Genomic DNA, 11,946 nt, shown 5'->3' on the forward strand with positions numbered 1-11,946 from the left:
GACTGGGAGGCAATTTGAGTATATATTGACCATATTCTCAGCTAGCATACAGAATTTCCATGCAAAGGGAGATGTGAAGCATGTAAATAAGCCCCTTCCCCAATCTGCCTCACCTTGGAATCACAGGAAAACCTGCCACTGTACCTGCTTAACAACAGTGAAATGGACAGGGAAAGAAAGAAACACATGAACTTTATGTTGTTCCATGAAGTTTCAGATAAGCACACCATGCTCCTCACCTCTCCATTGCAAAGGGACACCACACTGTGTTTATCCAACTGCCAGATCAGATCCTTCTCCCATTTCCCCTAGATGCTGCAGCTGGATTGTTCCCAATCAATGGGAGTAGCGGAGCCGGAGCTTGTGGCGGGAGCAGCGCTCGGAAACTCCCGGATGCCCCTGCTCCTAGGAGCTGCAGGGACATGCTGGTTTGAGCCAGGTAGGGAGCCTGCCAGCCGCCCCAACCCCCCACAGCACCAGCAGGGGTCCCCAGCCACATACACACACACACACACACGCCAAGTACCTGCCTCTGGGACACCTCCTCCCTCCAGAGCCCGCGCGGCCCAAGTTTTAGTTAGGGGTATATAGTAAAAGTCATGGACAAGTCATGGGAATTACCTGCCCATGACCTATCAATGACTTTTACTAAAAATACCAGTGACTAAATTCAGCCTTATTCATGAATAATCTGTTTTATAGCTTTTGCTAAATGCATAATAATGGTGAATGGGAACTCAATACAGGCATTAATTTATACCTTTGTATTACTTGGGGACCCCTTACTTTGGGAATTCTTTTTTGGGGGCAGATCAGAGCAGGAGCTGGGCTTCAAATCAGGAATATAGCACCAGAGCAAGAAGGGATACTGGAAAGGAGGATGGGGATCCAATGTAACTTACTTTGGTTCTAGTTCCTGCTGCAGCTTGGGGTCCCCTCCTTGGTTTCATCAGCGGGGCTTCCTCAACTGGCTCCTCTGGCCGGGGTGCAAAATGATATGCTCCTCATCTTTTGGGTCTTCCAGGCCATCCTCCTCAGTCCCTGCTGATTCCTAAGCCTGGCCCTTACCAGCATCCTTTCATCTGATGAGGCCGGTGCGGTTGAGGAGGAGGTTATGAGCCACTTCAGGCTTTGTACTGGGAGCCGTTGACAGTGCCCAGTTCAGGGGCATATATAACAAGCCTTCCTAGAGTGACTGTTGAAGTCTTTTGTCCTCCTGTAGAGGACTCTCAGTTGCTTCATCAGTTTTCGGCACGGGTCCAGAGTCCATTGAATGCCCACCTACTCCAACCTTTGTGAAATTTCCAGGTACAGGAGAATGTTCCTGCCACTCTGAGAGAAGGCTTGGAGGATGGTGTACTTTGACCATACATTGATCAGCTGTTTTGATGTGGTTGGCACAACTTGCTACCACCTGTGAAAATGAGGGAACAGCTACCTTTACAGATTGGGTCAGACAAAAAAGAATACCATTGCATTATGGGAATGGGGGTGGAGGATTATTGAAACTCAATAATAACATGCCTCTTGCTCATTTCCGCATTGCACACTGGCACAGATAACGGGCTGTGCCCCAACCTGATGCATGTACTTACCCACACTGCTTAGGCATGCTTGCTTACTCACCCTCTGCTCACCTTCAGGGACATGCTTTTGGGATCTAGATGTGGACAATGGGGGGTTATGGAACAATCAAATGCAAGGATACATGTTCAGTCGCTTATGTAAATGTATCTCAAGAGGACATTAAATTCATCATTGATAACAAGCTAAGGTTCAGCTTCAAAACAAAGAATTATAGACACGAGGCATTTTGGGACTTTGACTCACCTACTAAGAATCATGGAAGTCTGGTTCACTTACTGACAAAGCCTACAGAATATTATTCCTTGCCAAAGACCTACGGTCCTAAGATTCTTCTGGAATTATCACAGCTATCGCCTAGAGAAATGTCATTCTTACTTAATGTAAGCCACCTTTCATATTATGTCAGCTCTAGAAATATTTTCAACAATTTTGGAAGGGTAGAACTCAGGAACAATAGAGATGCTGCTTGCAGGAAATTCGTAGATGTAATATTGTCAAATAGTCATAGATTTGGCTTGAGTTTTCTCCAGCAGCTATGCCTCACTGAATCATACCCCCAAATGTAGGAGACCCTGCCAAGCTACAAAACAGTGAGTTGCTGAGGTAGGTTTCTTTGTTAAATCTTAGGGGCGCAAAGGATACAAGCACCTGAGAGTTTTTGTAGAATAGAAATCCAATAGGCAGTACTTGTTTCCTAAGTGAAGATAATCAAGTCCCAACAAGGCTTTTCAGAGGCCCAGTTGGAAGTGCTGTCTTGAGCAGAAGCATTTGGAGGGAGTTTAGTGTAGTTATGCTCTCATGAAAGGGAGCTCATCAGGTGCTGAGATGACAACAGCCACCCCTGGGATGGAGTTACCAAATGGTCCATGCTTTTTGGAATGTGCACATTGTGCCCTGGTCAGAGGCTTGTCTGTCCTACCTGACAGGAATGGAATGCACCTAACTACACTCTTGCTGGAATGAATTACCAGGACACCAGGGTTTTCTATCTCATGTCTTACCCAGTGCCTTGAAGAGAAATTTCCCTTCCCAGTATAAGCCACAGCAGCCCTTGACAGTGCGGGGAAGGCATGACTCCACACGCATGGCATCATCCTTAATGTGACTAAAGCTCTCAAAGCACTCTCTTCCATCCTAGAATTATTTAACAATTAACACTACCAAGCAGAAATGTGCATGCAAAATTAATTTCACTGCCATGCATGTGCCTGGGCTTAATGGCCTTACTGATCTCTTGATTGCAGGTCAACAGATTCGGAGTACTAACACCAGAGGCCAAGGGAGTGCCAGAAAAGATGCTGGCAGCCCTCATGAATTGTGGCTGCTAACAGCAGTACCTGTGAACAAGGGTACACTTGCAACAGGCACCTTTTTAGCTTACACAATGGAGTTTGAAGAGTTTCAGGGGGACTGAGGTCCTCAACTATACCAGAATTCCAAATGCAGCAGTTTAATTGTCTTGGTATAGCTAACCAGTTATCCAGGGTAGCCTTTTACTGCAGGTCTGGGGGTCAGCTGGATTCCTGCTGGGAATTCATGATCTGCAGAATGAAGGCAGGTGGGGCCAGAGCTGCCAGGATGTGGAGCAATTTCAGCAAGCCAGGTACCTTGTAGCTCCTTAGGAAATTAGTTGAGGGTCTTCCTTGGATGTACCATTTCGGGGGTGAGGCTGTCTTTCTGTTGAGTTTTATTTGGGCTGTCTGGTCATGGAGTTTTCACTTCAGCCAGGGGAGACTCTTCGAGGTGGGCTTTCAAATTACCGGATGTGTAGTGGGACAGTGAATCTCTATGGTTTGAGGTCCATGGATTTAAAAAAATGATCAAACTGGGGTGGGCAAGGCTATTGCTCTGCACTGCTCTGGTGTGGGGGACCTGTGTCCCCTGCAAGCATGTGTGACTCATTGATCACCTGGTGCAGGTCCCCACTGCTGTATGGGGGATGCTCCTTTCTAACCAATTTCAGTTTGTGGGACTGTTTAACAGGGGACTACCATTCTTGTCTACCAGGAGAGTATGGTACCCACTTATTCTGTATAGTGGCCGCAACAGAGCTACCCAGTTGGGTCTAGGGGCATCAGAGGTCCAGTTATTGGACACAGGTGATCCAGGGCCTATAAATCCTACATGTTGCTGTCTCAGGGGAGGCAGATAAAGGTGGCGGGCCATAAGCACTGCAAGTTTTAACCACATCTGCTTCTTTCTGCATGCCTGTCACATAGAATGTTTCAGAGCACGTCTATGGCTGGAGATATGGATTTGTGGGCACAACATTGTGAACTCGGCTTACAAGAGAACATGTAATTTAGCAAGGGCAGCCAGGTCCCGGCCTGGAGGTGAATTTAGTCTTGGCACAGCGGACAGGGCATGTGTTGAACCCACTGATGTCCTGTGAGGACATGTCCTGTGAGGACATCATTGATTCCCACTTAGGGGAGAAGGACCTCGGAATGTGCTCCAGGCTCCAAGTGATTTGGAAGGCTAAGAGTGATATTGGATTGCTTGTGGACATATTTCCTGGTATGGTGATAATATAGTTGGAGTTACTAGCCTGCAGGCTTTTGTGGACCCCAGAGACTCTCTTGCTGAGATCATTGGCTTCCCCTATGGTGGGAGCCCCTGCAGAAATGGCAAAGGATCAATGGGGTTCAAGTGACTGCACCGATCTGTCCCCCAAGGGGAACCTTGGATGTATTTTGACTAATAAAGGTGTATCCAGGTTAAAACCCATACCACATGTCCTTGCCTTGTTCCACACAGTGAGCACACCAAACAGTCTTTAGTGGAAACCCATGTGCTTCATAATAGAATATGGAAAACAATTAAATCTGGTTTCACACTGTTGCCAAATGTCACCACTTTGAATTGAAAACAGCAGCAATCTAGATGTCTCTACAATAAATCTCCCACAAAAGATTTATTTTTTTTAGATGCTTTGATCTCAAAGCATTAACATGACATACACAGTATGGAAAGGCCAGGAATGCTCAATGTACACATCTTGTTTATCTCTTTGGATACAATTTCTTTCTTTTTTTTTTTTTTGCTTCATACCTTACATATTATAAATCAGTCTGTTCTGGATGGTCCAAAAGCTAATTCTCATTTTATAGAGTATTTTGTGATGTTAATAGGGAGGTAGGGTCAGGCATTATAATCACAGTCTCTCTCTTAATTGGCAGCACTAAACAGAAAAAGAAACTATCCAGAAAGTATACTTTGATAGGTGTATTAAAGACTCACTAAGATGGCGCTCAATAGAAAATGAAGCTTTATATTTTTTAATCTTTTGGTCTTAAACAAACATAATTGAAATTCTCTGTATGGAATACAAACAGACCATGTTTTACCTCAGTAAGCAGACATGATTACTGCTGTTCTGTCAAAGCCCTGTTGCTTAAACTATCTTGGGCTTTCAAACCAAATTATATATCCTCTCCCTCCACTGTTCTGAAAGACGATAAAATAAATAATAAGGCAGTAGCAAAACACTGTCTTATTTTTTTCCTTATTGGTCAAGTAGAATCAAGGGAAGATGAGGTAGAAAGAGACAGTGGATAAATCCCCTCTGGACCCTTTGTATTAGATAAGGCAACCTAACAGAGAGAAAAGTGATCACTTTACAGCAGAGATGAACTCCTTGCAGGAAGTTTGATAAATTGACATCATTCCAGGCAATTTGAGGTAATACAATCTTCATGTCTGAACAGTGTAATTACTAGATATGTTTCCAGCTCTCAGAAACACTCTATGTCAATCACTATGAACAGTTTTAACAAGATCTACCACCATTTGCTTCAGGGGGAAAAAAAGAGAGAAAGAGAAGGAGAGGGAGAAGAGCTAACACTGAGTTAAGAGTCTTGTGGTATTAAACAAAGAGCACAATTAGAGAACGAATATAAACATTGGCTCTAATTGTCCCCTCCATCTGAATGAGTGAGAGGAAAATACCCAAAGCAAGTGAGTCTGGCTTAGGAGAAAGGGTACATAGCTGGGGTGGAGGGAAACAGTTGTGCCCACAGCATAATCTCTGCTTATCCCCCTGGGGAGATTGCAATACACAATACTGCTGATGCTCTCAGTAGTATTTTAGGCTGTTTTCTCTACCAATCAATTAAACTCTTAGGCTGAAGCTGTGGGGATTTGGGTCCATGGCTTGTGAGGAGGCTATGGCATCACACCTCTTAAGAGAGTTGTGGGGCTATGTGGGAAAGGAGAAATATGGTGTAGGAGGCTGTTGTGCAATTAACCCTGCCATTTGTGGTTGTTGGAAACCCCTGCCCACTGCCTTTTTCCAAGGAAAGGGGCATAACCTGCACATCAGGTGGAATTACAGTATAGGATCTAAACTGAATCTTATGTGAATTTTTCCCCATAGAGGAAGATCCGACCCCTTTACCTACTGGATTCTTCTAGGCAGAATTATCCCAAATACAGATGTAAATATGAAGAAACATTCAGGGATGAAACTTAATTTTTCAATGTGATGGAAGAGCAGATACAATTTTTGTCTTGCTTTATGTAAGCATTCATTTTATAGCAAAAGCCACCACTGAAATTTGGCTTACCTTGTTTTGTGTCAGACAAGAGGCATATGATGAAGCCTGAGCTACTTTCTCACCGCTTTACATGGTCCATCCAGAGCATAGTACAGGAATGTGAGAGTGGTGGAGGAGTGGTTCTGGATTCAGACTGATGAATCAATGAGCAGAATTTGGCTACCTATTCCAGGGCTATGTCTACACTGGTACACATACTTATTTAGTTAACTGAGTACATGCTTGTGCATGCTCCCCATTCCTCTGCTGAGGGTTGACATATGCTGTGCTGACACGGCTATAATACTGCGTTCATGAGTATATCAGCGTCCAGATTGCTGCTGTTGTTACGCGACATTGGCACTACCATTTTAGCAGAGGGATCCCAGTTCTGTGCTGACAGGGAGACATTCTAGGAACCAATTTGCTGTGTGTGTTATTGGTGCTGTCCACACCTGCACACATTCACCTATGGCAGTTCCTGATCATGTCTCCCCTTGCTGTAATTCCATGCCAAACTTGGTGGAAGACATGCAGCAACAGTATGATGATGACATGGTTCCACTCATGCTCCTTACTGAAGGACAAATGATTATACTGTGGAGCAGACAATCGATGAGATACTGCATGGAATTTGGACAGAACTTTCTGACACATTGAAGACAATTGACCTTGAGGGTCACTGTCAATACATTCAGATCACATGGTGCAAGTATGGTGACTGTCAGTATTGCCACAGTATGCCCTCTGGTTGACCATCATTTCTGATGCAAGAGAACCAGTATACTGTGGTGGGGTAACATCATTTGGGAAACCAGAAAAGACTACCAGTGGCTTCAGAACTTCCAAATGAGGAAAGAGATGTTCATGAGCAGTGTGATGAGCTTGCACCAATCCTCCAGTGCCAGAACACTCGATTCAGGGAAGTCAAACTGATGCAGAAGTGGGTGGCTATTGTTTTGGGTAACAGTGCAGGGTGTGGTACAGGGAATCCTGCAGGCAATATGCTCTCATCCTGATCACTCAGGGGTATTCTAGATAGATGGTCCTCTGGCTCAGCAGCGTGCTAGCTGGCAGCTGGAGGAGGAGGTGGCTGTTCAGAGACAGGTGCGGTGGCCACAGCAACAGGCAGCCCCTTAACTTTTTCAATCACTAGTTCTCTCAGCCTTTCCATAAGGGAATTCTCCGATTCCCTGTGGTGGGTCTCCTGCTCTGGGAACCAGTTAGTCAATGTCTCTTTCTGCTGAACAGCCTGATCCTCCAATGCCCTAAAGGATTCAAACTGCTCCTAGATTTTCCAAACCATCTCTATAAGACGCTCTTTCAGGGTCCTTCTCTCTCTGCCACTAATGTCTCTGCAGTGCTGTTCCTACCTTCCTGGTGGAATGGTTTTCCTCTCAGGAACTGAAGGTCCTGCCGATTCAGAGAAAACTAGCTTTGTGCTTTTTTTTTCCTTTGGAAGAATTTGAGAATTCCCCCCACATAACATAACAGTGTTGTAGGCCACAATTTTGATACTTTTCAGCATTCCAAGAATGCAACTGTTAGACTATCCTTGGCTCTCAGACAACTTTTGCAGACCACAAGGATGGCGCAGAGTCTAATAATGGTACGAAAAAGTACACTAAGGTTTTAAAACATTCAAATTTTTGTAGTGTCCCAAGGGTGGAGAGATTTCCTTCCTGGGGTTATGTTACTAGTTTGTAATTTCTTTTTTAAAGGCTGGCCAACATTTGGATAACAAAGTGGTTTTTAGGTTACCAGAAAGAAGTGGCTTTCCAGTCCTATGGAGGAGATCTGGCAATTTATGTCAGAGAGATGTTTGCACCAATGGTTATCCCTCTATATAGTGCTGACTGGAGGGGTTTGATCAGTTATGTAGGTAAACCAAACAGATTTGTACTGCTGTTTAATTTTAAGACCCAGTAGGATTTTCTGCTATATCAGATACTTGCTGAAATGTGCTCACTGGTCTAGGAGATAATTTGACTGTAAATTGGCTATATTCTTAGCTAGCATATGGAGTCTCCATGCAAAGGGAGCTGCAAACCATGAGAACTGCCCATTCTCTGGCATCATCAGAAAATCCTGCCACTGTGCCTGCCTACCAAGAATGAAATGGACCGGGAAAGAGACAGAGACACCACAACTTTATTTGATTCCCTGAAATTTCAGAGGAGTACCACAAGCCCCTCACCTCTTCACTGCAAAAGACCACCACACTGTGTTTATCTAGCTTCCAGTTCAGATCCTTCTCCCACAGCCATTTCTTCTTGCTTGTGCAACATGGCTGGGAGTGGGGATAAGCCAGGGACAGGGATGGTGATAATTTTTGTAATCTTCCAAGGAAGAAAGGACTTCTGTGACTAACTTTTCCTCATTAGATGTGTTCCCTTACCCTTCCCGGACCGAATTCCACTCCACCCCAACCCCAACCATTCCACATGGCTCCCTTTTTTAAGGGGATGATAAAATCAGGATTGAGGGAAGTGGGTGGGGAAGCACTGAAACCATGTAAACATCCAAGGAACAAAAGACAGCTCTTACTAACTTGAGACAGACAACTGTATGTTTTCTGCAACTGCCCCATCCTCAAGTAGGACCTTTCTAACCCTGCCACTTCCTTTCCCACCTAGTCCACATGGCTCCCATTGCTGACTGCATGCTGGTCAAGAAATGCACAGACACAGGGCACAATAATTGCTCCTGAATAATCTGATTTATAGCTTCTGCCAAATTCATAATAGTGGTCCTTGGGAAATCAATATATTCACTGATTGCTGAAATCAGTACAGTCAAACAGTAGTGCCATGCCATACACCAAGCCACAGCCCACTTTGAACAGAACAGCTGTGCTCATCAGACAGAGAAGTGACCAAGGAGGAAAGAAAGGGCTCAACAGTCCAGCCAACAACTTTGTCTTCTCCAAGATTATACCTGTCACTTCTGTGGAAAAATCTGCAGGGCACAAATTGGGCTTCTCAGCCACCTAAAAACTCACCAATTAATCCCTTGGGCAGACATCATCCTCGTATCGAGGGATAGCTGAAGAAGGACAGTCATGTATACATGGGGACCATTTCAGGGTGGAGTGGAGCAGGCACTAGGCTTAAATTCAGAAAGGTAGCACTAGAGCAAGAGGGGATATTGGCAAGGAGGACATTGGCGAGAATGACGGGGGTCCACTGTAAATTACCAGCCTTAGATTCTGGTTTCTGCAGTGACTGGGGGACCTCCTTGAGTTCGTCGAAAGGCTTCCTTAAGTGGCTCTTCTGAGTAGGTGTGCAAAATGACAAGCTACTCATCCTCCAGGTCTTCCAGGGCACCCTCTATGGTCCTGCTGCCTCCTTCCTGTAGACCTCATGAATATCCCATCAGACAATGAGGCTGGCAGGATTGAGGAGGGGGTTGTGAATCACTTTAGGCTCTGTACTGGGACCCTTGACATCACTCAGTACTCTTGTTATAGAAGGGTCATGTACAACAAGCTCTCCCACAGCAACTTGTCAAGTCTTTTGCCTTCCTGTAAAAGAGCCTCATGTGCTTGATGTGCTCCCAGAATCCATTCAGCTCCCACCTGCTCCAGCCTCTATGAAATTTCCTGGCACAACTGTATATTCTGTATATTCAGTGGAAAAGTGTTCTGATGTGGTCAGCAGAGCTCACTATGAACACTGAAAACAGCAGAACAGGGTCCTTTATAGATTGGGTAAGGGTCAGGGATGAAAGGGATCATTGCATTGTGGAATGGGGGTGGAAGACTGTTGAATCTCAAAACCTAATACACACTTCTTACCCCCTTCCATACTACAAACTGACATGGGTGCATGCCACAGTCTGAGGAGTGTACTTACCCACACAATTCAGGAATGCTAACTTACTTGCCCTCTACTCACTTTCAGACATGTGCTTCTGAGGTTTAGATATGGACAATAGGGGTTAAGTTCTCAATGACATTCACGAATATGTGTACAGAACATAGCATGTGTCTCCACTAATGGCTAACAAAGATTTGAACGAGCCTGGTGGTAGAGGGGTCAGGTCCAGGGTTTTGATTCTTCCCATTGCAAATGTAGAGCCATCCATTTACTTCAGTTTGGTTTCTCTGGATGGTGGATGCTCAGTGCCAAGCCTGATTTGAGCACTTCTGTAGTTTAAATAAACTTTACATCTTCTAAAACAGGTTTTCTTGAAGTTAAATATCAATTGGGACCCAGGAATTGCAAACTGAGACATAATACTGACAGAAAGAAGTTTGGGAAAATTATGCTAAGTAAATTTGTCATGTTTCTTGCTATAAGAAGAGGAATTTAGAGTACAAATTAAATCATCCCAATAAAATCCTTTAAATAAACTTTAAATAATCCTTTAAATAAATAAATCACTATATTAAATATATAGATAGACCTATGCAGCAGAGTTCAGATTTGGGTTTAGTTCCAGATTTCATAGTTTGTGAGTTTATAGGTTTCTCTGTGCAGACCCATCTCTAATTACAATGTATTATTCTGGACCAGAAACAATTAAGTGAATATTGTAATATCATTCAGGACTGTCTACAACAATCTTATGTAATGGAGTAATATTTAATTTTTTTAAGATTGGCAGAGGTAACAGACTGTCCTTTATTACTGCTATTGTTCATATTGGCCTTAAAACCTTTGGTGGAGGCAATTAGGAACTAACTTGGGAATTTGTGGACTCATTACTATTGGCGGAAAGAGGGAGTGGAACAGAAGTCTCTCTCTTCTATGTATATGAAATTCTCCAACTGCAAACTAACCAAAAGGAACCGACCAGTCACTGGATGGAATCAATGAATGGATTTTCAAATTTTTCTCGATCTAAAATGTATTGTTAGAAAAATGAGGTACCTCCTTTTTTCCAATTCTATCCTATTTTCACACTGGATCTTCTTTCAGAATGTTACTTAAGGACACAAAGTATGTGCCATATTGCAGAGTAGGAAGCAAGAATATAGGATAAGAGACAGTTCTCATTGTTTCGTTCAATAATTGAAAAACCTGTTACAATGAATGGACCAAATTACTATCATTGGGCCAGATTCTCTTTCCCTGACTACATTACAACTTATATCGGAGGCTCAAAGAGAGGAAATCCCTGCAAGGACACCCTTGTGGTTTATGTGAAGGAGGATGGGGGATGGTGCTGTGAAAATGGTTGAGTCCTTCTACTGCATGGTACAGCTGTATGTGGAAGCAACCCCCACATATGGATCTCGGGGGCATGACCCTCCAATCTTTGTTATGGAGTCATAGCCCTCTTTTCCAAAAGACAGGAGAACCATAGCTTAATATATTTAGCATGTTACCATTTAACACCCCCCCCATTATTTTAAAGCTGTTTAAAACCTGATTCAAAACTTTCGTGGTGGGGGGGGAAGAAGTGAGAACAGACAGATAAGATACCCATTGTGATTCCAAAAAGTGTACTTAGCTACTACTTCAACTCTATTATACTGCCATAGGCCTACTACCACAGCTCCTCTTTTTGGAGCTGATAAAATGCTTCCAGCTTGAGTTCACTTAAAAGTTTCAAGATTTAACCTTGAAATACATAAAAATCATGGCAGGGAAATTTCAGTAAAGGCACAAAATATGCCAGAATTGTCATCCAACTCATCCCATCACTAATCTCCACAAATATAATCACATTATACATTGCGAAGAGTGGGAAATCATGGAGAAATTCTCTCACACATATTTATATCAGGCAGACTTACCCATTTCCTTCATATCTTTGCAAAATACATATCATACAAGAGCTAACCACAGAAAATATTTAATGAAGTCTAAGACTATCT

The 11,946-nt window shown here is 43.6% G+C and overlaps 1 long non-coding RNA gene across 1 annotated transcript; it reads left to right on the forward strand.

Annotated features, from left to right (window-relative positions):
- The first annotated feature begins 1,216 nt into the window (after positions 1 to 1,216).
- On the forward strand, positions 1,217 to 8,767 carry LOC122458502. The gene is made up of 3 exons (XR_006278543.1): positions 1,217 to 1,451; positions 2,832 to 2,936; positions 8,135 to 8,767. It is a non-coding gene; the product is annotated as an uncharacterized LOC122458502 (long non-coding RNA).
- Positions 8,768 to 11,946: the final 3,179 nt, after the last annotated feature.

The sequence above is a fragment of the Dermochelys coriacea genome, chromosome 2 (genome assembly GCF_009764565.3).
Source record: "Dermochelys coriacea isolate rDerCor1 chromosome 2, rDerCor1.pri.v4, whole genome shotgun sequence".
Taxonomy (NCBI): domain Eukaryota; kingdom Metazoa; phylum Chordata; order Testudines; family Dermochelyidae; genus Dermochelys; species Dermochelys coriacea.